The sequence below is a fragment of the Melopsittacus undulatus genome, chromosome 8 (assembly GCF_012275295.1).
Source record: "Melopsittacus undulatus isolate bMelUnd1 chromosome 8, bMelUnd1.mat.Z, whole genome shotgun sequence".
Classification (NCBI taxonomy): Eukaryota; Metazoa; Chordata; class Aves; order Psittaciformes; family Psittaculidae; genus Melopsittacus; species Melopsittacus undulatus.
Genome location: NC_047534.1, coordinates 32,892,826 through 32,920,610, shown reverse-complemented (window position 1 = coordinate 32,920,610; position 27,785 = coordinate 32,892,826). Strand labels below are relative to the sequence as shown.

Here is a 27,785-nt window from a genome sequence, read left to right as displayed (position 1 = left end):
GGCTGAGAACAAGTATGCAGTCTGATTTAACCATGCTGCCTCTTACTCTATCATGGAACATCCTTTCTTGAAGAACAGAGGGTTATAATCTGCTTTGTATAATTCATTTAAAAACCATAAGGGCCTCTGGTTATCAACAAAAACCAAACAGCCTCTTAGATTTTGTATCTTAAGTAGGTTGGTATAGGCTAAGCCAAATGGGAGAACCAGCAGCAGACAGCATCATTAAATTTAGTCTGTACCATTATTTAATCAATGCCTGTGCCTGCTTTTGAGATACCAACTAATGGCTTGAGATGCCTTTCCTTGGAATCAAGATGAAGTTGCTGATTATATTTGGTCATTAACAATTTTACGTATTTTTTCTGACCTTTTATTACATATATATATTTTAAAGCTGGGGAGTGTTACTGTTTGTGGTGCTCTTCCTGCCAAAACCCAGTTTGGGCTGTTGAGCACTCCTTATCCAGCACAATCTGGCTTTGTTACTGCCTGTTTTCTTGGAGAGAATATCGTGCTACAGGGTATGCATTTGGAAGTTAATATACTTATTATCAAAAGTGCCTTTTGCAATACATCTGCATTCACAACCCAGGAAACCCAGTGCTGAAGGATCCCAAAATTGTAAGTGTCCCCTGTTTTTTCATAGCAACACCCACCAGCATAGTACTGAGGTTCTGTAAGATCCCAAGCTTAGGCTGGGATCTGAGAACCATCTCCCACCAAGGTGACTGCAGTGTCCCATATTAATCACTTGCAGTAGGAACACCATGGCCTCAACTCACCTACACAGTGTGATTGAAATCAGGACTGTTTTCTGGGGACAAAGTAATCTTTAGGAGAGCAGGATGCCATATCCACCCCCTCTCACCCAGCAGCTCTCTGGTTTAAGCTGACTGACAGGCAGTAGCTGTCCCTGTGAAAGTTCATATTGTTGACAAACTGCTAGCGTGCAAGGTTATTGATGGTTTGGAGGAAATGGGGTTTCTGAACTGTGTAGGTGTTACTGCTAATGTCTTTTGCCTCCCTTTCCAAACCAGACATATTTTCCCACAGTAATGCAAAACCTTGTTCACTTCTATGCAGTAGGCAGCATATCACTTACTTGGAATTAGGCTTTTGTGAGCAAGGAAACAGCTCACATGAACGTGGAAATGTTTGTCTTCCTGATCAGCATTCCCCTAAGTACTACAGCCATTTACCCTTTATACCAATGAGCAGCTAAAGGGTAATGGTAGATAATAAATGTTTGGCAACCAAGGCTGCATCTTCCTGCTTTACTCAGAACTCGGAAGGCATCCAGCATCACTCAGTTCGTGGTGAGAATTGAAGTCAACAGGAACCCAAGAGCTGAGCTTAGCCTCCCTTTTGGCAAGAAAACTACCACCTGGTGAACCACTTCTGCAAGAAGTAAGCTGGTTGGCAACCAGCTTGTGAAGCCCTTTGTTCTCGCAAGGAATAAGCTAGGGATTCTTCACTGCAGTGACACCAATCAAAGAAGGTGTAGGGATGTGAAGTGCAAGATAAAAGGAAGCAGCAGTGCTCATGATACAATGCCCACCTTCACATGCTTCCCAGCCAGTTTCCATCTAGGTTCTCAGGTGAGAGAAAAAGGATTTGTTTGAAGGTCAACCATGCCAAATTTGTGGTGAAGTGTTAGTTATTCTCAGAAGAATTAAACCATCAGAGTCACAGCTTCATGCCAAGAGATTATAATATGAATATGCTGAGCCCAAGGGCAAAGTAGTTTTGTGAAGACAAGTAAAAGCTTGTATAGTTTAAGAATTTTCTAGGCTCTTTTCCATCCTTAAAATTGACACCCATATATATATATATATACATATACACACACACAATTTAAGTGTTACACATTTGCATACTCTTTAATCAGCTGAATTGAAAAGCAGTCACTGCAAACTGCATATGTTTATAAGAAGTTCACAGAGAGCACTAGATTTACAGGCATTATATGTTACCTTACTCTGTCCTTTTCTGCAGTAATATACTCGCAACATTTCCAGCTTCTGAGTTAGGAAACAAGGGAACAGTCTATGAATGAGAGATTCAGGACAAAGAAATCAATGATCCTGAATCAGGAAAAGCCTCCTATTTATGGTGAGGCAGTATGATGATGTCTACATTACATACTGGAACATAGTGCAAAGATCCTGAGAACTGAAAACAGTATAGCTGGGAAACATGGCTCAACAGGATTGGAATTAGTAGCTGCTTTTAGTTGTGACTGGATGTCTGACATAGAGAGGATGGTGCAGGGAATGGGTTTTAGTTGTAGATACTGTGGTTAATGATTAGGAAGAGAGAGGTGGTTCCTGGCAAAACTGAAAATTACTTTGAAAATTGAAAATTTAGAACTTTCCCCCTCCCTGAGATGTTTCCTCAAGTTTATAACCATCACCTTGGTTTTATGGAATATATATTTCCTATGTTAAGCCTGTCAATAGGAAGGTCACACCTGCCATGTTACCAAGAGAAAGCTGGAGCTAAAAGAGTCACGCTCACAGAGAGGCAGTTTCAGAGACAGTGGAAGAGCCCTATCATAGCACAGGAATGTTTGCTGACAATTCTACTGAGATGCCACTTCCTTATGCTCTCACTCTCCTTTCTAGCATGTCCAGAATAGAAAGAAGATAGAAACAGCACAAGTCCTAGCTCTGCAGCAGACTGCATGGAACTCTAGCAAGCCTGAAGGGAGCATGTCTGCCACTTGCAAAGTTATCCTGTTTTCCTTCTTAAGTTTCAAAGAAAGAGAGTCCACCAGGCTGTTAAATCTATTGGTTGAGTTATAAGTTTTAGACTTCTCCACTACAATTAGACTAGAACCATTTTGCTGAAAGCAGTCTAGTCCCACAGCAGGGCTCCTGATTAGCCTTTTCTGTTTGCTCTGCCTCCTAAAATGAAAGGGTACAGTCTTTGCTGCATGGGCCTCCAAAGGCCAACTGTGCTTAGTGGATCTAAAAGCGCTGGTTTGGGATTACAAGCAAGAACCAAAGAATGAAGGAAAGGCAGGAAGTCATCAATCTAGGAAAAAAAGTTTCAACTTTGGTTCCTCCTGCCAACTAATTAAAAGCCAACACAGTAGTTTGGCTGGAAAGACTGCTTCCCTCCCAAGCCCCAAGGTAAGCAAGTATTGTAAATGATATGGGGGAGTGGCAGCAGAAAAAAGGTAGAAAAGTGCCATTAGTTTGGACTTACTTGAGATGGGCCCAAACAAAATCTAAGCAACGCTTCAGCTATGGGGTGTGTTAATCTTTGCTATGGATCGGAGCTCTGCAGCCCAAATGTGAAATTCACGCACTATGTTTAAGCAATCAAACAAAAAAAAGATGTAATATAGCATAGGCATGTGTTGCCAAGACAGCAAACAAGCACACATTCACTTGATTTGAATGGTAAAGCGTCCTCTACTGCAGGAAGACAGTTGTCCCAAATGATGGGTTGAAGACAAGTGCTCTACACAGAGCTGGGCACCATTTACCATATTACTTATGTGGGAAGTCACCCGTGATGTGGATCAAGCTACATATTTGAAAATATCAGAGTCATTATGTTAATTGTTTACATCAATGACTACTGAACTTTATTACAATGCTAATGAACCCATCAATTGAGAACAGATGCAAGGGAGTACAGAGGTTACAGTATGGTAAGGAGTGTTGATAAAGGACATGGATAATGAAGACAAATCTCATTCTCTCCCTTTTCCTCCTCATTTTGTAGATGAGGCCACGAAAGGAGTGAAATGCAGGTTTATCTCATGCAGTCAAAAGGAAGGAAAATGATTACTCCCATCACTCTACAACATTTCTTCATCTACTGCAGAAGAGAAGCCAACTCTGCTTTGAGCTACATCCTAATGTTGGTGCTGCTGCCTAGCTGTAGTTGTTATTACTATTCTCAGAAAGCTATGTGGGGGGAAAAAGGATAAAAAGATTGCTCGATTGCCTTATTTTCACCAGGAATGTCCTATTCTAAGGGACCTCTTGCTGTAATTATTTTATGAAGAAAAACCTGTGGCATTGCCAATATTTCTACTGAGAGCTAGAGTTTAAGCAGTTCTATACAACAGAAAACAGCAAAATCCTCATGACAAATATTTGAGCAGCTCCATGTAAGGAGGTGTAGAAGGAACTAAAATGAGGCTCTATGTAGTGTAGATTGGAACGAATTGGAAAGAATTGGAAAGAATAGGAACTCAGAGGCTTTTTTACCACTATTTGACAACAAATCGTGTTTCTGATTCGCATTGGCCTTTACTGGCATATGAAATGGCAACTGAAAGTGCGTGTGTGGGAGAGTGTTGGAAGTGGGTGTGGAATACTGCCCTTTCATTCCCTACTATGATGATGGCAGCATATCATATTTCAAACCTGAGCAGGACCAATAGCAGGAGAGAGTTTAGAAGTTTTTACATTCTTTTGATCATAAGTGCGGGGGGGAGGGGGGGTTGGGAAGAAAACCCAAAACAATTCAAAACCTCCAAACCACAACCCCTAAACTACAAAGAATAAACCTATTTTCAATGAAGAATCTAGAAGAGCAAGTGGCTATATTGTAGGCTTTACAGAATATATATTATATATAATTATCATATAATATCTGTATATAAAAACTCATTTTGGAGAAACTAATAGGAGAGCAAAGGATGGAACACTTCGAATTATGGTGCTAAAAGAGTCCAAGCTAGGTCCATATAAAGCTACTGAAAATATAGAGTGAATTACAGGCCACAGAACACAAAGCAAGCCAGCAGCACCCACCATAGAATAACTAAAAATGAGATCCCTTCACTGGCAGAACAAGTTATGATGCAGCAGGCACTAACACCACAACCACCAGCAGTTACAATACACAGTAACTTCAAAAACAGAGGCTATATAAGAAGTACAAAGAAAACCACCTCTCCTTCCCACTTCTTCAGTGAATTACTGACATGAGTGATGTGTTCAGACACTGTCTAACCATGGTTATCCATTCTCTGCAGGACACACTGCACTACAAATGATAACTCATTCCGACTACCAAAAAAGCCTCAAACCTCAGATATAAATATGGCACAGCGTGAGAAGAAGTGTGAGCCTGTAAAAGTGCTCCCTGCAGAGCTCCCTACAGCTTGAAAAGAGCTGAATTACACTCACATGGAGATGGGGCATAGGCTGGAGATGCCAGTCCATTGCATATATCCTCTTGGCTCTTCCAGTTGCTGCAGCAGATGAGGGTGTGGGGAAGAAAAGGAGCATCAAGTGGGCAGAAAGATGCAACGTTAAAAATATCTAAGATTGTTGAGATCTGTTTTAAACATCAGAGCTTTCTGTCATGGCAGTTACAGCCACAGTAAAGTCAAATGTGTTTTCAAATGAAACCACTGCAAAGCAACATCTTGGGCTGAGCCGTTTGTGAAAGTCTGTTTTGTTTCCACCAGAATTCAATAGCCATTGCACCCCTGGACTTCACTGGACTCCTGAAAATCTCAGCCTTAAATTTTTGCTTTAGAGGTGTAAGGGAGATTATTTCCACGTTATTAAGAATAAAGTTAAGTGGCTTTGAGAGAGAAACTCTTGAGAAATCAACACTGGTTACATTGCTTTGGTAAGAAGAGATCAAATGGGTCATTACCAGATTAAACATGCTTTTCATTCTTTGGAAGCTTTGCTAGGTCACATGGCTCAGGTAGTTAATTTAAAACCTAGCCCCTCTGAGTTTCCCACTTTGTTGTACAGATACAAGCAATTCTAAATGCAGTTGGGCATTAAAGTTTGGTAAGCTACTGGATTTCTTTTAAAGTCTCCTCAGTGAAACATTACCTGTGAAACAGAAAAACAAACTGAACATTATTGAGCATTTTAATACTTCCAACAACAATACTACAACAAGAAGAAACCACACCAAACATAAACAAAACCTCTACCACTATTTGAGTTTGCAAATTCGGTTACTTGAATTAAACATTTCTGCCTCACGTTTAAAATTTCTTCTACTTTAAAACCCGTACTCATAAAATATCACTACTCAAAAAGAAAAACAAAACTACTTATATATATAATAAAGAGAAAAGGACAAAAAGGAAAAGCGATATCTGGTTATCAATGCTGCTTCCAGCAGACAAACTGGTGTGCAGAACAAACTTATGATTAAGCACCTGTATTAAGGGCTGAACCACAGAGATTCTAACTGCCATCATCTTTGGCTTGCTTAATGATTAGCACAGCTGGAAACACAGACAGAAAGGCTGAAGGAATGGTAATGGCTCTTGGCACTAAACAAAATAGGTTGTTACATCTTCTGCTGTTGTTGCTTTAAGTCTTTTGGCATCAAAGAGCTAGAAGGTATTTCTAAATCTGTTTCTTCCCAAGTTCATACCTTGTTTATCTTGAGGTCATAAGCTATAAGTCACATCATTTGCTAAAATTCTTAAATGTTTAGGGAATGACAAATCATAGAATGGTTTGGGGTGGAAGGGTCCTTGAAGATCATCCAGTTCCAACCCCCCTGCCATGGGCAGAGACACCTTCCACTTGAGCAGGTTTCCCAAAGTCCTTTTCAGCCTGGCCTTGAACACTTCCAGGGATGGGGCATCCACAAATGCTATAGGAGTTTGATATAACTGCCTTTACTTTTATAATAGCATGGTAACACCAGAGAGATGGGCTCAGAATTCAGTGTAAAACAACTACAATGCCAGCAGTCAAGAACTCATCTTCTAGATGTGTTCCAACTGGGGTTGTTTTTGTTCTTGTCACATACGATTAGTGCTGAATGCATTTAAACTGCTGACAGTGGAATTCTGGGAAATTTCTTTTTCTTATACACCATTTGTTAACCTCAGCTAATATTCTAAAAAAGTAACCCAATTCAGTTTCATTTTAACATATAATCTGTTCCAGCAATCTGTTAAATCATATGTTTATGTTTCAAGTAAAAGCCCAATTACTGAAGTTTATTCACCTTTTTCAAGTGCAACTCTGACAAAAATGGTTGCTGATAATAGCTCATGATACTGATAAAATACGGTTAGGCTTCACACCAGCATAAGATGAATCTGCTGTTACTAAAGTCCCACAATATGTATTGCAGCTTGACTATGAAAATTCCTGTTTAATAAATCTTTTAACCTGTAAATCAGCAGCTCATTTCTCCACATTTCTCCATGCTTGCCATTAGGCCAGTAATAAAGTGTCCTCAGAAATGGATTAATGCTTTAGAATGCTTACAGGGATGCAACACTACCACATAACTGTGCACATCCACACAGAGCATTAAACACAGTAATACCTGCTTACAAGAAGTTTTGCTCTACCACTGTCAGTCAGTCCTTGCAGGATCATCAGAAGGCTTTTTACTTGCACACACAGGCTTATATGTAAAGCAAAATAAAAAAAAAAGATGATTTATCTGCATAAGGTAAGAATATATGGATGTCTTGAAAGGTTATAGACCCAAGTTTTTACCCATGTGTTCCCCAACTAAGCATGGTTTTCACTACTCAGTCCCTTGCACACTTAATTCCTTTGCACACCCCAAATTCATCACACAAGGTGTCAAATAGTATGTTCTTTGTTCACTAGGGAGAGAAGCAGAGGAATTAATGTCAGAGGAATTAATGTCAGTTTGGAATTTTCAGTTTAAAAGATGACTTTCAGTTTTCATTGTACATATCTGATCCTAAAATTCATACCGTATCTCTGGAAGCTTCAGAACTCACTCTTGGGGGTGACTGCCACAATATTTGTCTTATGTTTTAGTCCAAAGACCACCAGGATTTATTTCTCTGGTGCACTAAGACTCTCTGCTCTATTTTGAGTTTTATACTGAAGAGGCAATAAAATGATCTGTTGTCTGTTCAGCTTCCTTGATACTGTCAGTGTTTGTAGTGTTTTCTTCCAAAGACACAGCATATTTTTTTCCATGCAAACTCTGTCTAAGCTGTATTACCTCACAAAGGGGCCAGATAAAGAGTGTCCACGTAGACTATTACTGTGATTCATTTGACATGCAGCTATTTGTAAAATACTGTAATTTTACTGTGTGCTAAAACCACAGTTCAGTCTGTGAACAAAGACTTGCTTTCACTTATTTCACATTCTGAACTAGCAGCCTCCTCCCCAGCAGACTGCTATTTAAGGGTTGATTATCTTTAACCTTAGTATTGCAAAGGTTTTACAGCTTTGCTTTGTGTAGAGCAGTGTTTAGAAAAACAGGGTTCTGATCTCAGCTAGCTTGTCTAGATGGTAATGATACAAAAAAAATGCATCAACAGAGAAGGACTGGTTCTACTCTCAGTACATTGAGATAACCAAAAGCAAACTGAATACAAAGGTGTTTAGATCATACCACTATGTAATGATGAATGTTTTGGTTTGGGCCAAGCAGAACTAATGTGAGATAGGATAGCCTGTGTGTACATTGTTGGGGGGTTTCGTTTTGTTGTTTTATATTTAAATGTGTTTGAGATCCTACCATGTTAACATTAACGAGATTAAAAGAAGATCAGATGATGAGAGAACTGATACTAAGGAAACTTGACTAATCATTTGTGACCACACTGGAATTTCACTGGGAAGGGGAGAGAGGGTAAGCAAAACCAGAAGGAAAACAATTTGATCGAGAGGGTGGAAAATGAGGGAACATTTAAAGATTTCACATATGCCAACCCTTTCCTTCCTACTGCTTCATTTCTTGAAGTTTTTTCAGGCTCCGATTAAAGCTTTTGCTCCTTCATTGGGGCACTGATAAGATTTCTTTCACTCATATATTTACTTATTTAGATTCTTTAATGTCAACTTTGCGCTGCCTTTCCCTTCATCAGTATGCTTTATAAGTATGCCGTCTTCTCAACCTCTCTTGTTTTTGCTGCCTGTCCTTTACTTGACCATCAACTGCCACCCCTTAAGAACTTAATTATATTTCTGTTACAGAAGCCTGTTTTCTCTCTGAACCACAATTATGTTACTACATCGCCTGCAAGCTTCATGTCACCAGATCACAACTAGCTGAAGCAGTACCAAGGCTAAACTACTTGTAGGTCAAGGAGATCAACTACATCTCCCATGTCCATGTCCATTACTTCACTCAAGCAGAGAGAGCCCTAACAGCTTAAGGTAATTTCATGCTCTGCATGATATTCCTAGAGTGTTGTTTGTGTGCTGAGATTTCTGTACTCCCTATTGTACTGGCCTAATTTTGTCTTCATTCTCCTCTATCCCTTATTTATTTTCTTAAAACTTGTGAATTGGAAGCTTTTTGACTTCAGCCCCTAATTTCCTTAAGCCAATTTTAAACCAAACATCTGTGGATCAGTTGTAAAATATTAATAAATATTTGAATACAGCACATAGAGATAGTGTACCGCTAGAGATTAACAAACATAACTACACTCAGTTCTTACAATAAACGCCTCTGCCACATCTCCTCTCCTCCCCAGTGCATGCCTCTGATATGGTATATAACCACTCAAAGCTTTGCCCCCCTACAGAGAAACTGGCAAGAGAAAGGGAAACTAATTGCTCCATCTATCAAACTTCCTCTAGCCCAAAGCTGTGTACAGTTCCACAGGGGATCTTTACTGTAAGCACATTTTGTGCTGCAGAATGTGTGCTAGTTTATGTCCTGCTTTCATTCCTACAGATGAAAGTTTACCTCCTAAACAATGATGCTTAGAGATTTTGTAATCTCTTGATTTGACAGGCTGTATAAGAAGTTGTGTTCTTTGAGCAATACAAATCATAACTGGCTTGAAATCTACGCAAGGCACATTGACCTTCTTGAGTCTTGCTGTTATTGTGCACAGTGTAAGTACACAGGCCAGTAGGGTTACCTTTGGAGAGTTTATTAGGAAAAATGCAGCTGTTTATTGATTTACCTACAGAGAAAATATAGCTAGTACCTTACTTCCAGCGGAGTTCCTGGCCTTTATGCTATCAATTCTGAAACAGGAAGAGATTAGACCTTACTAATGCCTAGTTGCTGACCATCTCCACTACCTTTACACCATTTGGTGCAGGCATTTCCAACAACACCAATCAATAGCAATATCACATTTCAGAGTGTCTGGTACTTCATCTTACTTTCTTCCACTGTTATATTCAGCTCACGTGTTTAATGAATTCTGTATCCTGGTAGATTAATCACTTCCTTTACTAACACAGGAGTTCTGCTGGTTTTATTGTCAGCTTTACAGGTCCAGCCAAATACATGCTGAAGGCTTGCTTTTTCCTTGTTCTTCATTAGAACAAACAAACAAAAACAAACACCAAAAGAAAAATGAAGGCTGGGAGGATAATTACTTATTTTCAGCCAGCAGCAACTCCATAAGGTTATGCAGTTGTCAATGAAAATACAGTTTGGCTACATGCATTTTATTATTGACAATGAACCAGAATGGAGAAATATCTTGGCTTCCAAGTCTTGAGACTGAGTTCAAGCTTAACACTTAAAAGAAAACCTTATTATTACTATTTTATGAGATTAATCACATCTGACATGAATTACAGAGAAGCAGATAGTGGTTTATAATGTTTTCCAACATGTACTAATCACTCTTTAAAAAACATCCTGCACTTCAGATGTTAAGATTTAAACCCTCCAAAAATCAAATCTCTTTTGTCTTTCTTACTTAACTGGTCTCATAACAGGTAAGAGAACACAACAGATAAAGTATAACCTGAACGCATTAATGGCCAAGCTTGTAACATTAATACTTATTAATATACTTGCTTGTCCTTCTTTCACATAAGATATACCAATTGCATATCATTTGGGCTTAAATATTTCATGCCCAGTGCGTGCATGAGCTTGGTGGGGTTTTTCTTTTGGTGGGGTTTCTCTTTTGTGCCCCTTTTTTAAAATGTGTGTGTGCGGAAAGCTCTGTCAGTTCAGCAAGAATCATGGTAACATTTTTTCCTATGCCTCACGCAGCAGACTATGAAAACAGAATGAGAGGAACACATGTCGGGGAGGGATCCTGTGTTGTTCCAAGGACAGGGGGGATGAAATCCCTTCGAGTTCAGCCAGATTATAAGCTTTTGACTTATATATACAAGTGCCACATGGAGACCCCTCCCCAGCATCTTAGTGTCTGACAGTGGTGTAGGTTTACACTTGATGGTTATGTCCAGGTTCCTTGTAATTCCTAGCACATAGTTCTTCAGCCTAGAAAACGTATCCGTAATTCAAGAGGCAAAGCTGGACATTCCTAGTGATGCTAACATTGGACCAGGGCAGGCACTGAAAGCAGGAGCAACCTCACAGTTTTTCCTAAACTCTCAAAGACTGTCATTCTATGGACATTCAGGAAGAGAAGGAAAAAGACTTTAAGTTTTAAGGCAGGAGGCCAGAAAGCATTTCGAAGAGGAATCAAATGAAACAGTCAAGGAAATGCCTGCAAGACCCTGCGAGCTATTAACAAAAGCTTCACAAGGAGAGTAGCTGTACAGCACTAGAACAAGTTATCCAAAGAGACTGCAGGATCTCCATGCCTGGGGAGGTTTTAAGGACTCCTGAACCAGCTATCCTATCCTTCCTTGACTGCAGCACGTGCCCACCATCATTGTAGGTTTGCTAGAACATCATCGACAGTGCTGGCTTTCTGCCTGGAAGGACCCCCCCCCCACAATAATAATGCCTTTTGGGCAGCAGGCAGAAACACAGATTACATTTCTGTTCCCTAGGTAAGAGACAAGACAAGGCTGCCTGCACAGCACTACTTCAAGTAGTCTGCTGTATTGTTGGGGTTCTTTTTCCTGGCTATATTCAACCTTGTTTTGTTACTCAGCTGGTTTAGCCATTGCTTGAATATTGTTAATTGCTCTTGGCTGTACAGGACTCATGTTCTACATCTTTATTTTTTCCTGTAATTTGATGACCTTGTCAGTAAATATGTTTCCCTGTGGAACAGATATATTTAGTTAATTTTGGATTCGGTCGTGAGCCCTTTTAGCTGGGCCCTCCAAAGTAGCTTGTAAACAGTTACATGGAAAGGAATAAAGGACTGCCAGGGCTCATGAGAATAGGAAATGGCCCTACAAGTGTAAGACAGATATAATCCCTAAGGGGATAACAACAGCTAACTACAGAGACCAACTGTTTAAAATGAATGGGATGATGACAATAGGTAACATGAAGGGGTTCTGGGGAAAAACATAGCTGACCTTTGTTTGGGTTACATCTATGAAGTAGGAAAGTGATGTTGCAGGCAGACTGGAAGAAAGCAGGGTTCACTGCTTCATACAGGAGGAGAAAAGTGGTATTTCTGCTTTGTAAATAGTAGCAGCTGAGTTAGGAGGAGAGAGCAGCTCTTTCCTCAGCAGAACATGTATACTGCTTGCTTTTTGGAGAGAAGACTTGTCTCCAGCTAGGAATTCCCCTTAGTAACAGCATTATATTCTCACAGCTTCCAACATGTTAATTGGGGCATTTATAGGGTACATTAGTGAGCTGTTATGAAAAGCTGGTTTAAAATTACTTCATTAGCAGCACAGAACGATTCTGTTGGAGAAACAGAAGCCATACTCTTACCCTCAGACCCACACTCTTACTTGTCCTACTCTACTTCCCCATGCTTCTTGTGGCACACCATCGTTATTGCAAAAGGACGCTGCTGCAAATCTCCAAGCTTAGCAGGACCAGCATGGGCACCTCCTGTAGCACTTGCCATAGGAACTCTCTTCCCTGCTCATACAAGAGCTCTCATGAAACTTTGGTGAACTTCACCATCTTTAAAAACCTGCTTGTCAAATTTGGCTGAAAGTAGACAAGTCCAAGGCTGTCGGGAAAATGAGACAACAACCCCAGAAAACTTGCTTATTTTAGGTCCTTAACTTTGCATTCTAATAAAGCTTTCAGAAGCTGCAGTAGAGATTATGTTCCTCCTGCACACCTGTTAGAAATACTGAATGCCTCATGACAAGAAACCCAAATTCTCAGCAAAAGCCATTTTTACCTGTTTTGTGCTTTTGCTAACACTCTGCTAAGCTTTCTCTGAACTATTATTATCAAGACACTTTCAGTAACAACAGTATATAGTTCAAACATTTTTCCTTAACTCCCACCCATGTCTCAGAAGAAAAACCCTCCTGATCCCCCATGAAGTCAGAATATATACCTAGACAGATGGGAATAAGAAATACTAGAGCTGGTTTGTACTTATGATGAAGATACAGCTATACTTTTAAAGCAACCAGCATCATCAAAATCTTTGTTCAAGTAATTTGGTGGTTTAAATACCCTCTGCTTTATATGTTGTCGTCAACTCAAACACAGTTTATCCTAGGTCTCAGGATATGATGTCAAGCAGAGAGAATTGCTTTTTCAGAGCAGTTGTCTGGCTACCCAGCCTTCCAATTTTTCACTGGTTATTGACCTATCTATAAGCTTCTACATGCTCTTTATCATCTTGACCTATTAGAAAAACCCACTTGATGCTGATGCAGTTTGGCTCATGAAGATTTGCAGCATTCACACTTCATGCCTAGCATGGCCTGAGGAAGAGTACAGGGGTTTCTCTAAAGAAGGGGAGGAAGCCTAAAAGCACCCAAAATGAAGGCTGAAAAGACTTATTTCAGCAGCAAACACGGAAGAGATGAGGTTGTTTCCTGAGTGGCTTCCATTGTCTTTAACCATTGCTGAAGAAGTGCAACTTCCAGCTAAAAGGCAGAGGCTGTAGCATCTGCTGCTCCTCATGGAGACGGTCTGATGTGCTCCAACCCAGTCATCTCTGGTCACAGCTGAGCTGTTTGACTGATTTGAGGCCAGAGCACAGGTAGCTGGCACACACTGCAGTCGCAGGGCAGCGATTTGTAGCGGAGGCTAGAAACTGACTACATGAGCCATCCATAACCCTTTATGTGGTTTACGTGTTCAGGTGAGAGGTTCTGTGTCCCAGGTGACAAGCATCCATGTGCAGTCAGGCTCCAGTCTAACTCCAGCCAACAGTAAGCAGTTCAGAGGCTTGTCAGGTTTAAGCAGCATGCACACACACTTGTGTCCTCAGAGGCAGAGTTCAGCACAGTGCACAGTTGTTAATGGACCCAGGAACTACTGAGACCCACAGTTTAACCTGGCTTTAAACAAGCTAGGCAAGTCATGCAGCAGTGATGGAAAGCTCACACCTGGCCCAGATATGCAAGTAGTTACTGTCCTGTGTCACCCAACACTTTGAGCATGGTTCTGTAGTTGGTTTATTCCGGCTTACATAACTAGAAAATGTGCAACATATCAAGATGGTGAAGAGCAAGGAAAAGAAATAAAATCTTGTGGTCTTTATTGTTTTCCAGTGAGTTTGTCCCATTCTGTAGCATGAAAAAGCCTATTCAACAAAGTGCTTTAGCTATGCAGCATGATATGGTTCGTTAGATGTTGAAGTGTTGAAGGTGCTGTGTGGCTATCTGTACCCACTAAAGGAGAATTGACTTTGATTAAGTGTGGATAGCCATAAGCTGTATACCTATTGTTTACACAACATTTGCTCCAAGTGATTTAATTCATCTGTACACCACCTGGCACCCATTTCAAAGACAACTTTTCACCTGAGCTGTGTCTAACAGCCTCCAAGGAAGAAAAAGATTTGAAAGGAAAAAATAAACATGTAGTTTTCAGGAGGATGTTATAAAAATGTATATGTAGCACTGTAGACATCTTATACAAGATCGGTCGTTTGATCTGCCAAACAGCTTACCTGTATTTCAAAATACTCAGCGAACAGGTAGAACTCTTGCAAATGCTAACTTTAGTTTCTGCTTACAGAAGCATTTTGTCATAGAGTTATTGTTTATAAATATTCTGTTCTTCTCTCCTTCACATTCCTCCTTGCCAATGAAAGCTTTCTGAAACTGACAGTAAGCCACATCTGAGAGCTTGTTTTGTTTTGCCATGCCTAAAACCTTGAGATTAATTGCTTAATGCCGGGTATGGGCAAATGTAACCCACAGAAACCTGGCAACAACATTTGAGTCACTAATGCTCTTTTTTCAAGCTATGCATTACTGCCAAGTAGCCCCAAAATTAGCACAGATTAAAAAGAAATCATAAATCAAAGCTAACATTTAGGGAAGTGCACTGACATTTCTTGTTGCATAATGGATCAAAACTAGAGCAGCTCTAGCTGAACTGTGCTGAAGCTTACTGTGAATAAGCAATGCTCATCAATGCAAACATCCAAGGAAGACAAGACTGGCAGTACCAAAGAGTTTGTGAGATTAAAGTTCAGCATGGTATGGCTCTGCTGTAAAACACACAAGCTGCTTCATGCACATGTAATTCTAGGATTTAGCTAAAAGGGAAAGCGGGTAAAACAATTCCCTAGCAAGTCTGCAAGGTTAGACTTCTACAGGGATAAAGAAAAAGGGTTGTAGCAGCTTTATAAAAGAAGTGCCTAAGTAAAGGAGGGAAGGAATCTAGAGATTTTAATCAAAATTGAAATATTTGTCTTGAGTATGACTGAAGTCTGACAGAGAATACAGTTAGTTTTTCCCAGTTTTCCTAGTCCTTTCATTACAATCAACCAAACTCCATTTGAAGTCAATTATAATAGCACAGTAATCCCTGTCCTCTAAAAGATGTTGCCAACCTGAATCATATTTTCTTTCTGGCTTACTGGGAGTTCAATGTGCACAGCCAGAAAGCGTGCACATTTTGAATTTGCTTCATTTTAGTCATGGTTGCACCATTTTCCTCTCTCTTTAAATCAGTTACCCAGGAAGCAGCTGTCTATTGTTTTCTCTTGAAGAAAACCCCAAGCTACACAGTGCTGTATGCAACTATGCCTCCTCACACTGCACAGTCCATACCTTATGCAGGTATGTCCATGCCTGACAACACCCATTTTATCCTTGCTCTTTAAACATGCTGTTTTGGTGCAACATCATAATGGTTTGGTTTGGAAATGTATCCCTCCCTCCACATTCCCATATATTTCCTGCCTTTTTTTTGTTAGGTTTTGATGATAGGAACTTGTATAATCCCAGTCATCCACCTATTTCTTTTAGATTTCCCTTTGCCTTACAGTGGTAGCTGCCCAGTCAGCAGCAGCATCACCACCAGGCAAACTCCCTGTGTGCTGTTCCCATCTGTGATGGCATTAGCACTGACTGGAGCACAGCTGGACAGTTTGCAAGGTGTTGCACACTGACTGCTAAAGCTTCATGTGTGATTATTACTATGTAATCTTCCATCATCACTGATTCCCTTCCCTGAAGGCCTTACAGCACAAGGAGCACAAAGTGCACGATGCTCACACTTCCCAAGCCTGCTGCCCTTCCTGACTCAAAGTGCAGGCTGATTCAGGTTGATGATTTCCAGATTTATATTTTTCCAGCATGACTTCTTGGCCTTTTAGGTCATGGCACTACTTTCACTTGCAGGGATTTTGTTGGCGTGAAGATACATTCCTGATGTCTGCCATCAGCATTCTTTCAGCAGCTGCCCCACCATGCACTGCTTTGTTCCAGGGTGGGGTTACCTCTGTATTCACCAACGCACTGCACTTGGATATTACCTTCTCATCCATCATCCATGTCCATCATTCACATTGCAGAATGCATATTCTCTATAGTACATATCCCAGTGTGACATCTGTTTAGTGGTTCTGAGCTTGCTTGTTCAGTTTGGTGAGCTATTTATTCTGTCTGATCTGGAGGAGTCAGAGCAATACAATGACTAACAAGATGCACACAGTGCTCCCAGCAACAAGACAAGACAGAGGATCTCCAACAGAAGCTTTTGAAGGAAGTGAAGGATTTTGACAGACTTCCACTGTTCAGACCAATGACAAGAACCATTTCACTCAGTAATCTGACTAAGAACAAATAGTTCATGAAGACCTACACAAAGCAACAGAAAACCTATACATAATCTATTGTTATCTGTCAGATGGCTAAATATGGACAACTTAGAAAAAAACTAGAAGAATCAGATTCCACATTCTTCTATTTCTGGGAGACATCCCATGAGGTATTGCAAAAAAAAAACACTACAGGTAGCAGCATAATTTCAAATATCCAAGGAGAATGCTGTCTGGTTCATCTGATCAGCATCCTGTAACTGTTCACAGTGAGAAACAGAATGATCACCTCAACTATTATGACTTGCACACCTTATTTTAGGGACAAATCATGTCTGATAGAGCATTAAATTCCTCAAAGGCACAGTTTTCTGTTTCTCCTTTCAACCAAAGGAGAACATCAATCTCAGATTTAGTCTTGGGGACCAGGAGAAAGGGAAGCTTTCAAATTGACTTTGATAATATTTTTTCCAAAGCTAAACAGACTCACAATGAGCAGAAAGGTACAACAAAAACGAAGTATGAGCTACCGAGGGTGTTACAACCTGCATAATCACCCAGTGAAACTAAACCCATGTGTGTTTTATACACTTGTAATGTATATTTTGAGGGTGTTGTTCTTAAGAAGTTGTGCTGTTATTCAGTCGCTAAGAACAACCATATCAACATTAGATAGGATCCTTCACATATTAAAAGTTTTTAATCAAATGATACTTTAACTTTTCTTGATGCTCAGATTCTACAAGACTTTGATATTCTGTTTACAGAACAAACCCATTGCATTAAATGTTCAACAAAGAACAGTGCAGATCCCATAACAGTCATTGGCCTGAACTAGTCAAACATTTAGTCTTCTATTGGATTTCTGAAAGGAGAATTATGGTACTTGCACACACACCTATTAAAAGGATAATGATGCTGAAGAAATTAAAGGAACTACACATGACGCCTCTAGCTGTTGTATAGCTCTCTTGCAGTCCGTTTTAAAAGACCATTGACTGCATCCACTTTTCTTCCAGATGCAGGGAAATACCTTCCCTTTGAGACTGTGCCAATCTAAGCGGCAGACTTAGTCATAGACCATAATGGCTTAACATTTTGAAGAACTCCAAGATGAGAGCACTGAGCTCATGTTTGGGCTGGAACCGTGGCCCTCGTTGTTTCAAGTCCAACATAATGTTGTAAAACAGTTCTGAAAGTCTCCCCCTTAATCATTTAGCAAAAAGTGGTTCTTATCCCAGACTTATGGAGCACAGCTGGGCAGCACAAGAGAGTTATGTCAGCTGAGGGTGCTTAATGAGGGCAGGGCTGCAGCTCTTCACCAAGAAAAAGCTTTTAAGTAACACGTCCCCCTCTGCTGTGAGCTGAGCCTGAAATGTTATCTCCCCACCCCTCCCTCTGCAGCAGTCAGCACATAACATTACAGGGAAAATAAAAAATAGAGCAACTTCAAAGTGGTTTCTTTCCTTTTTTTTAATACACATATATATTGAAATTAAGACATCAACTGTTGCAGCTGTTTTAAGTGTAGCCATCTGAAACCAATCCCAACAAAGGCTTTTAGGGTCATTTTACATTTCATTTTTTTGCTGGAGCTATGCAATAAGGAAGCATAGCACTCAGATTTTCAAGGCATCCCTTTTCCTGTAATGATTAGAGTCAAAATAACAGTTTAAACTCTTTCCAAGGAGGGGTTTAAAACCTCTGCACCACAAAAACGCAGTCTTCTGAGACACAAACAGAAGCCAGATGCTCCTGGAGCCTATCTGTTGTTTCTGGAGGTGGGTCAACTGGACATTGCATTAGTTCTGTTTCTACTTAGCTAATATTTTTGGGGTATTCTCAGCTCCTGCTTAGTATTTGCTGAGAAGAACATGCAGCTGCAGTAACTGCTTATTATTTAAGTCACCCAAAGCCCCTCAAACCCTGACAGAAAAAACGTAATAGGTTGAGTTCTGTCTTATACAATCATTCTCAGTTTATTACAAACCACCTTTCATGCTTTATGTCTTACTACATTAATAATATATAACAAGCAAATAAGGTAATTCTTTACAAGTTCTGCTTATAGCTAATAGTTTTCCACTGAACTCAAGGACCAGTCCTTGAATTAAATTACACCTGTTTGTGCATAGGAATAAGACTATTTCAAAACACAAGACACAGCAAGGGCCCAAACCCATCATTACAGCCGAGTACAGTTTGTATGACTGTGGGGAGTCCCATTACACCACTAGTGAGGTTTGGCACAACTGACCTTCCAAAAGAAAAGGCAGACAATGAATCAAACAAAGTAGAAGAGATCCTCTTTAACAGGCTTAAAACTTTAACAGCAAAAACGAAACTGTTGTCCTCAAACTGCACCTTATGTACAACATACAGATCATGCTTCATCTCTAGCACACTGCAGAAGAGCTCAGCATAACCTCTTCCTCAGCCATTGCTCACAAAAGGACAGGAATTCAAACACACTTACCTGAATATCCGTGGGCTACACAGATACTTGCACAGGCTGGATCCCTTTTATATGGCAGGCCTTCCAGTGCTCCCCGTTCCCAATGTTCAAGTCAAGTAGAACTGTTTATGCTACTACACTGATAAAAATCACCTTGGAGGGCCCCAGAGCTGCCCTCATAGCTCATAAATTATACAGCTTTACTTCGCTTGGCACAGACTTGAACCCTGCTATAATTTAGGCTAAAAGACAACACAAAGTTTCTGCCTTTTTTGGAGCCCTTCGGCAGTTTGCTGCTGAACCACAGGTTCTGGTCAGGCCTCTGCAGGTGCTCTTAATTAGAAGAGAATCCACATAAGGAACTGGCCTTAAAGATATAAGTCATTTAAGCACAAGCCTTCAAAACCTAGCCATATCGCACCGGCATCTGCACCGAGTGATGCTTACAAAGAGCACAGATAAAGCAGCATTTAAGCACAACTGCTGTTCCCCTTTGCAAGCAAAAGATCATAAAATAGCATTGACTTATATCATCCTAAATGTGAGTGCCTAGTTGATTCACCTTCCTGCCTTTGACTTGCTTTAACACTTCTATTTCAGAAGTACTTCTGTTCTTAGAAGAGCAAGAGTAGTGTATAAAAACTAGCACAGGCACTTCTTGCAGAGTTTGATTATCTTTGGGAACAAATAAGCTCTTATTCACATTTGCAAGAAAAGACAGAATGACTTGAAAAGTAAAGACTTCAGAGAACCAGTGTGAAATCATGCACAGAAATAAATATATGGCCTGGGTGATCATTAATGGCATATAGCCTGTAAGGATGTATGGAAATAACATTCTTCATTTTGAAAGCGTCAGAAGAAAAAAAGACATACAATTAAACTACATAGTGCCAGGAAATATAGTAAGCTCTTTCTCAATACTGGATAAAATGAGACAGGCTTACACAAGTATTGCCATTAACACACTCTGAGGGCTGGAGCATCTCTCCTACAAAGAAAGGCTGAGAGAGTTGGGGTTGTTCATCCCGGAGAAGGCTCTGGGGAGACCTTATTGCAGCCTTTCAGTTCTTAAAAGTGGCCTGTAAGAAAAATGGGGAGAGACTTTTTAGCAGGGCCTATTGTGATGGGACAAGGGGTAATGGTTATAAAGTAAAATAGGGGAGATTCAGGCTGGATATGAGGAAGAAATTCTTTACAATCAGGGTTGTAAAATACTGGCACAGGTTGCCCAGAGAAGTGATGGATGCACCATCCCTGGAGACATTCAAGGCCACGATGGATGTGGTTCTGAGTAACCTGGTCTAGTTAAAGATGTCCATGCTCATCGCAGGGAGGATGGACTGGATGAGCTTTAAAGACCCCTTCCAACCCAACTATCCTATGATTCTATGATTTTAGTCCCTAGAGCATCCCTGAAAGTTAATATTAGACTGACTTTGTCCTCCTTAAGCTCCTAAGTCCTCCTAGACTGTGACATCTAAATTGCAATTTGTGAGGCACAAAGGAAAAGGGAATGTCGATGCCAATTTAGATGTTATTCTGAAACATGTCCTGTAATAGCCCTCACCCTCTGCCAACATTTATAGATAGCCTAAGAACATTAGCCCCTGCATTTGGGTTTCTCATCAAGATGTCTGAAATATGTGAATAACTTTATAAAATTCACATCTGAGCTGTGAGGAAATGTGGATCACTTGATAAAGTCCAAAATACAGTTATGTAATTTCTCTAGCATAGCTCAACAGACCTAAACATGAAGTGAAATCACAGGGGAAGCCTTCCCAGAGAGAATCTCTGGGTTAGACTTTGATCTGATTGATCTTATGCTAATCTAAATTAATTTTTATTAATTTATATTAATAAATTAATTTATTTAATAAAAATTAATGGGTGATTTTAATTTCTCAGTAGTCCCACGCATATTTGGCTATTCTCAAAACTACTTAGGCTACACTTTGATTGATGACAGAAACCAGACACGAGTCTGCATATCCTTGATACTGGATGTACAGCGGCTGTTTTTCAGGACCTCAATTCCACATTGCTCTAGCAGCAGCCTGAACTGAAGCTGCACAAAGCTCTTATCTGCCCTGTAGCACATGATGCCAAGTTCTTCTCCAGGAACAGGTATTTTCTCATCCTGACACTGGCCAGTGGATGTTGTAAGAGAGAACATATGGACTGTATGATAAGCAGCATACTCATCAAACTATACTGCAATAGCTCTGAGGATGACCAGTTTGTCCCCCATACATTTCACTATTATAGTAATATTTTCCTTCAGCATTTGTTGTTTCTGAGGGCTTCTAAATAGTTGCTGAACTTTCTTCACCATCTTTTATTCCAGAAACCTACAGTTTATGTATGCCCAATAGGACACAAATATTGATTTTGTAAGTTTGTAAGGAAACACTGTGCAAAAAGGATTGCTGGGAGACACTGATTTAGAACATCACATTTCTGCCATTTCCTCCTAACTTGATACAAATACCAACCAATCAAATTCTGCATTCAGTCAGATTTTTGTAAGGAGAACTTTCCTGGATTTATACAGGTGTAACTGAGTACAGAACTGTGTTCAAGGCACTGCCATAGAAAATTAAATGGTATTTGGTCATATTAGTTCAGTTGCTTCAACTTGCCCATTGGCACCTCATTCAGAGAACAGATAAGATACCATCATAGTTCAACTCCAGCGGGCAACTGAACACCACAGAGACATTTGCTTACTTCCCCCCAGTGGGATAAAGAAGAGAATCAGAAAGATAAAAGTGAGAAAACTCGTGGGTTGAGATAAAGACAGATTAATAGGTGAATTCATTCACCGCTTCCCATCAGCAGGCAGGTATCCAGCCATCTCCAGGCAAGCAGGGCTCTAGCACATGTTAACAGTTACTTGGGAAGACAAACGCCCCACTCCTTGTTCTTCCCCTGCTCTCTGTGCTGAGCAGGACACAAGACAGAATGGGATATCCCTTTGGTCAGTGGGGGTCAGCTGTCCTGGCTGTATCCTCTCCCAACAGCCTGCTTGCTGGTGGGGTGGAGTGAGGAATAGAAAAGGCCTTAACTCTGTGTAATAGTTGCCCAGCAGTAATGAACATATCCCTGTGTTATCAATTCTGTTTTTAGTACAAATCCAAACCACAGCCACATACTAGTTACTATGAAGAGAGTTAACTCTATCCCAGCCAAAACCAGCACAAATACCTACTACAGTCTGTATGGATACTTCTAGGTGGAAGAGATCTGGGGAGGGTCAGGAGAGCAGATGGCTAAATAGGTACAATGAATACCGTGTTCCAGTCCACCATTAGGGTGTCCTCAACATAAAAAGGACATGGTACTGTTAGAACAAGTCCAGAGGAGGCCACGAGGATGATCAGGGGACTGGAGCACCTCCCATATGAAGACAGGCTGAGAAAGTTGGGGCTGTTCAGCCTGGAGAAGAGAAGGCTGCATGGAGACCTCTTAGCAGCCTTCCAGTATCTGAAGGGGGCCTACAGGGATGCTGGGGAGGGACTATTCATTAGGGACTGTAGTGATAGGACAAGGGGTAACGGGTTGAAACTTAAACAGCAGAGGTTTAGACTGGATATAAGGAAGAAATTCTTTACTGTTAGGGTGGTGAGGTACTGGAATGGGTTGCCCAGGGAGGTTGTGAATGCTCCATCCCTGGCGGTGTTCAAGGCCAGGTTGGATGAAGCCTTGTGTGATATGGTTTAGTGTGAGGTGTCCCTGCCCATGGCAGGGGGGTTGGAACTAGATGATCTTGAGGTCCTTTCCAATCCTAACTATTCTATGATTCTATGGTTCTACTCTGAGGCTTCCACAGCTCTGAGAAGATGGTAGGATTACTTACCACATCTACAGTGACTTTTCATCATCAGCTTTCTGAATCTGCAATTACTCTTGTGGCAGTTGTATAGCTCTCATCTGTCCCATTCTAACTATGAAGAAATCTATCTTACACAAAGTAAATGACAGGTTAAGCTAAACATCTAAAAAAAGTGTTTGCATTTATCACCAAATTCTGACTGCTCAGAGTATAAAAAAGACAGAATAGACTACAATGGTTATAAAAGAATAAAATGTTTCTTACCTCATCTGGCCTTAAACTGATCTCTTCTCTGAAAAGTCAGTTCTTAGTGCAGAAATGTTAAGAATGGCATTCTGGGAAATCCTTATTTACACTCTGCATTATGTAATTCTAACAATACTGTCGTTTACGTTTTACAACAAGATAAATAATTTTTTTAAGAGTCATCATATGCACGTTGAAATCAAAGAGAGAGAATCCTAATGAGCAGCACACAAGAATCTCACCAGAGAGAAAGAATGCCTAAATTACGCACAAATTACATAGTGAACCAAACCTTTCTAAGCCCACTGAATTCAGAGGTGCCTTGAATGGACTTACTGGCTTAGTGTAGGTCAGTGTCACCAGCTGAATTAGGAACCTATATTTGGCAATGGGACTACTTCCCACTACCTCTTCTGGAAGTGTATTTTTAGCTCTGAATGTCTAGCAGGTCTTCAGCATCACCTCAACAACTAATGCCAAATTGCCATTAATTTCTGCAGAGTTCTCAGATGAGAAGCAAATATGGAAAATAAGATTCTTGGGTGAGAGAAACTTATGTTATAATTAAAAAAACATACCTGGCAAAGCAAAAGTGGTAATAATATGAAAAGTAAATAAGCACAGGAGATAATATAAAGATGCTGAGTTGGGCAGGCAATTATTTCTAATACGAACTAAGTCGCTTTTTTATAGTACTCATTCCACTGAAATGGATGCATTTAAATTGCTGTTTAGGTACTCTTATTCATTGCTGTTGAGATCATATTAGTTTAAATGCAGAGTTCATTTAATTCTGGCTAGGTCAGTAATTGTGCTAATGAAGAAGGTGTACTCTCAACCATTTATTTTCAGATGAATTAATGCTCATTTGTGAAATAAAATGTCTTTCTTTTTGTCATTTCATAGAGACATACAAAAAAAGGAAATGCTGATCATGTGCAGACTGAAGTGAAAAGTTGGATGCCATGAAAGTTTAACGACAAGACAGTTTCTCATGCCTTATAAAATCTGTGACTGCCATAAACCAAGACCCTGCTTAATATCCGTGCATTTTAATTCTTAGCCATAAATGTTACAAAAGAAGCAAATTAATTATTGTTTGCTTAACTAGTTAATCATGTTGTCATAAATATTTTGGAGAGTTTCCATTTTTCCACTGGTAAATTCTTGTTACAGAAAAATTACTTTAGTACCAATTATTCATAAATAGTTTCAATTAGAGCCTTCATATTTTCCATGAGTGTTTCTACTTGGAATTGCTGTACAATGAATAATTATGAATTTAATTCCATAGTGAGAATGTCACATGTATAAACAATTATTTAATTCACTACAAAATAGATGAGGAAGCTGGCTGGGATCTTTTTAGGATCTTCTGTAAACAACCCAAACTTTAAATCTGCTAGCTTATAATATCATACAAGCCAATTTCATCCATTCTCAAGGGGCCTGATTCAACGCTTTGAAACCAATGCCAATCAGTTTCTTCATTATTTCTTCAGAAATCACAGCATGATCAGTGAGTTCTGTGAGACACTTCTGTGTTTTCTGCATTCTCTGTAGAGAGTGCACTGGAAGCCAGTTTGATGTACAATTTAGGGCATGACATGACAAGTTAATGCAGAGGACAAACCCACAGAAATGAAACTTAACTGATGTACGAAAAAGGTGGGAGTGGGTTTAGAAGTGTAGTAGTTTTGTAGAAGAACTTTTATTTAATGGCAGTGGTGCTGATGTGCTTACTGACTAACTTGAACACTGGCAGAGTATGTGACATGGCTGCCCCTTGAAAGCAGAGATGGGGAATGAGAGAAAGGCTCTTCGAAAACTGTTCTATCAGATTTCTCACAGATGAAATGGTACGTATATCTCTGAAAGAGGATGCTGTATTTATAATTTTAATAAAGGTGCTTTCAGTTTTGTATAAGAGAAGAAAAATGTTAGGTTAGGACTTTGTCTAGTAATGCAGAAAGTTTCTGTTCCCTTTTTAGCACTAACACATACTTTAAAGGCAGTAAACTAGTAAATTATTTACTACCTGTGTCAATTTCCCAGCTGTAAAATATGTTTAGTGATGCAGGCAAAGCAGCAAAATGCCACACTATCTACTTTTTGATGATGATGGAAATAAACAGGAAGATAAAGAAGCAGGAATTGTGGTATGCAAGTAAAAACTCAAAAAAGTATGTAGCAGGGGACAGTAAAGTGGAAAAGGACAAACAATTTGCAAAAAGGATATGAAGGAAGAGAAATTTGAAGTAAAAAAGAACAAGAAGCAGATGGGGAAACAGCCAGGTAAATGAAGTAGTTTGATTCAGATACTAATTTACAATAAAAGTATTAAGTCTTATTAAATACACAACTATAATGCAAAGGAATACTTTCACAAAACTTGTTTTGGCCAGATGCCTATGTTACTGAATCCCATGAAACTCTGTTAGGTCTCCATTTTAAGGTCAGAAGGGCTCACCTAATCTGACTTCCATATGCTGTGCATTTCAGCCAGCTTTCACTGTATTCAGCACAGTAACTGCACAGAAGGAAATACCTGTGATTTTTTAAAAATCTATTTTGAAAGTCTACATTTTCCCTATGTTCTCTGCACCCTTTCAGAATATCCAAACCCTCAATTTATTGAATGCAGTAAGTACAGGCTCTTCTTTTATGTGGGCAGAGATCAGTCAATGCGTTCTTAGAAGAGCTGCCAAGACCTAAACTGTCTTTGAGAATGACTTGCTACAGTTTTCATTTTAAGCTCAAAACCTTTGTAGATGTTATTTTCCTCATTTAACACAAGTGTTCAGCGATAACCTGTGGATCCAATTACAATGTATTACTCAGAGGTTTTAAATTTTCTTAATTCCTTTATGACCAACAAAAAATGTTCCCTTAAGAATGTGAAATACCTTTTAATTTATGAATTCATTTGAAGAGATGCCATCATTCTATGTACTACTCATGCGTTAAATTAGTACTTTTCAATTCATACACTTTACCAGTGAGCCTCAAGATTTTTTTCCTTCCCTGCACATAATAGGACTTCCTACCTTCCTTTCAGTCCTAAATAGTCATTGCCAGTGTTTAGGCTCTAGGCAGATTTTGGCCTCAAGTTTTTTCTCACAGTTCTTTCCTCCCCTCACTGAAGACGCAATGATTATACCTGTGATCTGCTGACGTGTCTGTGCCTGTGCATGTAGGAACCTCTCCTTGTCAGTGAGGCTCTGCCTGGGCACTAAGTACGGGAATGTTGATTACAGTGTGAGTTGGGATTGAACTCATTACCACAGGGCTGTGTTTCTTCTCCTGCATAACCATCTGAAACAAAGGCTGTCCCGCCATCCATGGATTTTTATTGTTATTTAATCCCTAGATTCACTAAAGTCCAAAGAAGAGAACTCACCAGCACCTAACAGTACTGTGTTCCTCAGTTTACTTCTGTATGTAAAGCCAAGTTTCAAGGTTTGAAAATGAGCCTTCTTCCCACATTTTTACTTCCTGTTTGGTAAATGGTGCTTTTATTCCTTTTGCTACTTCAGCACCAGAAGCCAGGGTAGCTTTTTTTTTATAGTTTTCTTGGAAAATCTTATTAAATTGTCCCCACAAAATTAATTTACTTTGGTTAAGGTTACACAAAAGCCAGTGAACTACTTAACTTGGAGTTAAGAGTATGTTTTATTAATTGAATCCTACTCCAGTTTGGCAGATCATAATAAAAGGGAAAAATCCTTATAGGCATCTAAGAAGAACAAATATATAACTCATCTGCTTACTTTCCACTGAGGATGCTGAACATTCTGAGCTAGAAAGATCAAATAGGAGGCTACAAATCATGCAAACTGTGCAGATTTTATTAGTAAAATCTCACAAGGTAAGAGGGGATCCACGTGCTCCACTGAATTCCAAATGGTGTGCATTAAGTGTTCATTCAGAGCATTTTTCTGCATAAAAATGGCTCTTTTGTTTGTGAAATTTATCATCTATTAGATGAATCTTTATAATCTACACTCTTCAGTGCCTGAAACCTGTGTTGGGACTTGCATTCATCCTCATATCCAAAATGAGGTAATGAGAATACAGCTAATGTGCTTAGTCCATTAAAGCACTAACACAGAAAGTCTTGGAACACAAATTTTTGTAATTAGCATGTTTGCTGACAAAAGCTATTTGTGTGTTGATGGCAAGCTGCATCCTTATTATATTTTATACACAGATGAGACTGTATGTAAGTACCTTTGGAGCTGAAACATGTCTGATACTGAGCAACTTCCCTATCCGTTGGAAAATGCCTAACAGGCATGATTGAAGAGAAATTACTTGGCTATGGATACCAACCTTCAAGGTTAAATCTCAACTCCAAGGATAATTTATACTGGTTTTTATGAGACTATGTTGTGTGCTGTTGCTTTTATTGCAGGGTAATGTGATGGAGCACAATGCTGCTGCTGAAGTGGAGA

General features: G+C 39.7%; 1 protein-coding gene across 2 annotated transcripts in view; it reads right to left on the bottom strand.

The window, feature by feature from the left end:
• Positions 1–27,785, bottom strand: part of SLC39A10 (solute carrier family 39 member 10) — a 123,104-nt gene that overhangs the window by 68,800 nt on the left and 26,519 nt on the right. Inside the window, exon 1 of one of the 2 annotated variants that reach the window (XM_031045844.2) lies at positions 19,269–19,360. The exons of the other annotated variant lie outside the window; for it this stretch is intronic. The gene's annotated coding sequence lies outside the window, so the exon portion shown is untranslated. Of the gene's footprint in view, positions 1–19,268; positions 19,361–27,785 lie in introns of those variants that run through there. 2 annotated transcript variants of the gene reach the window in all.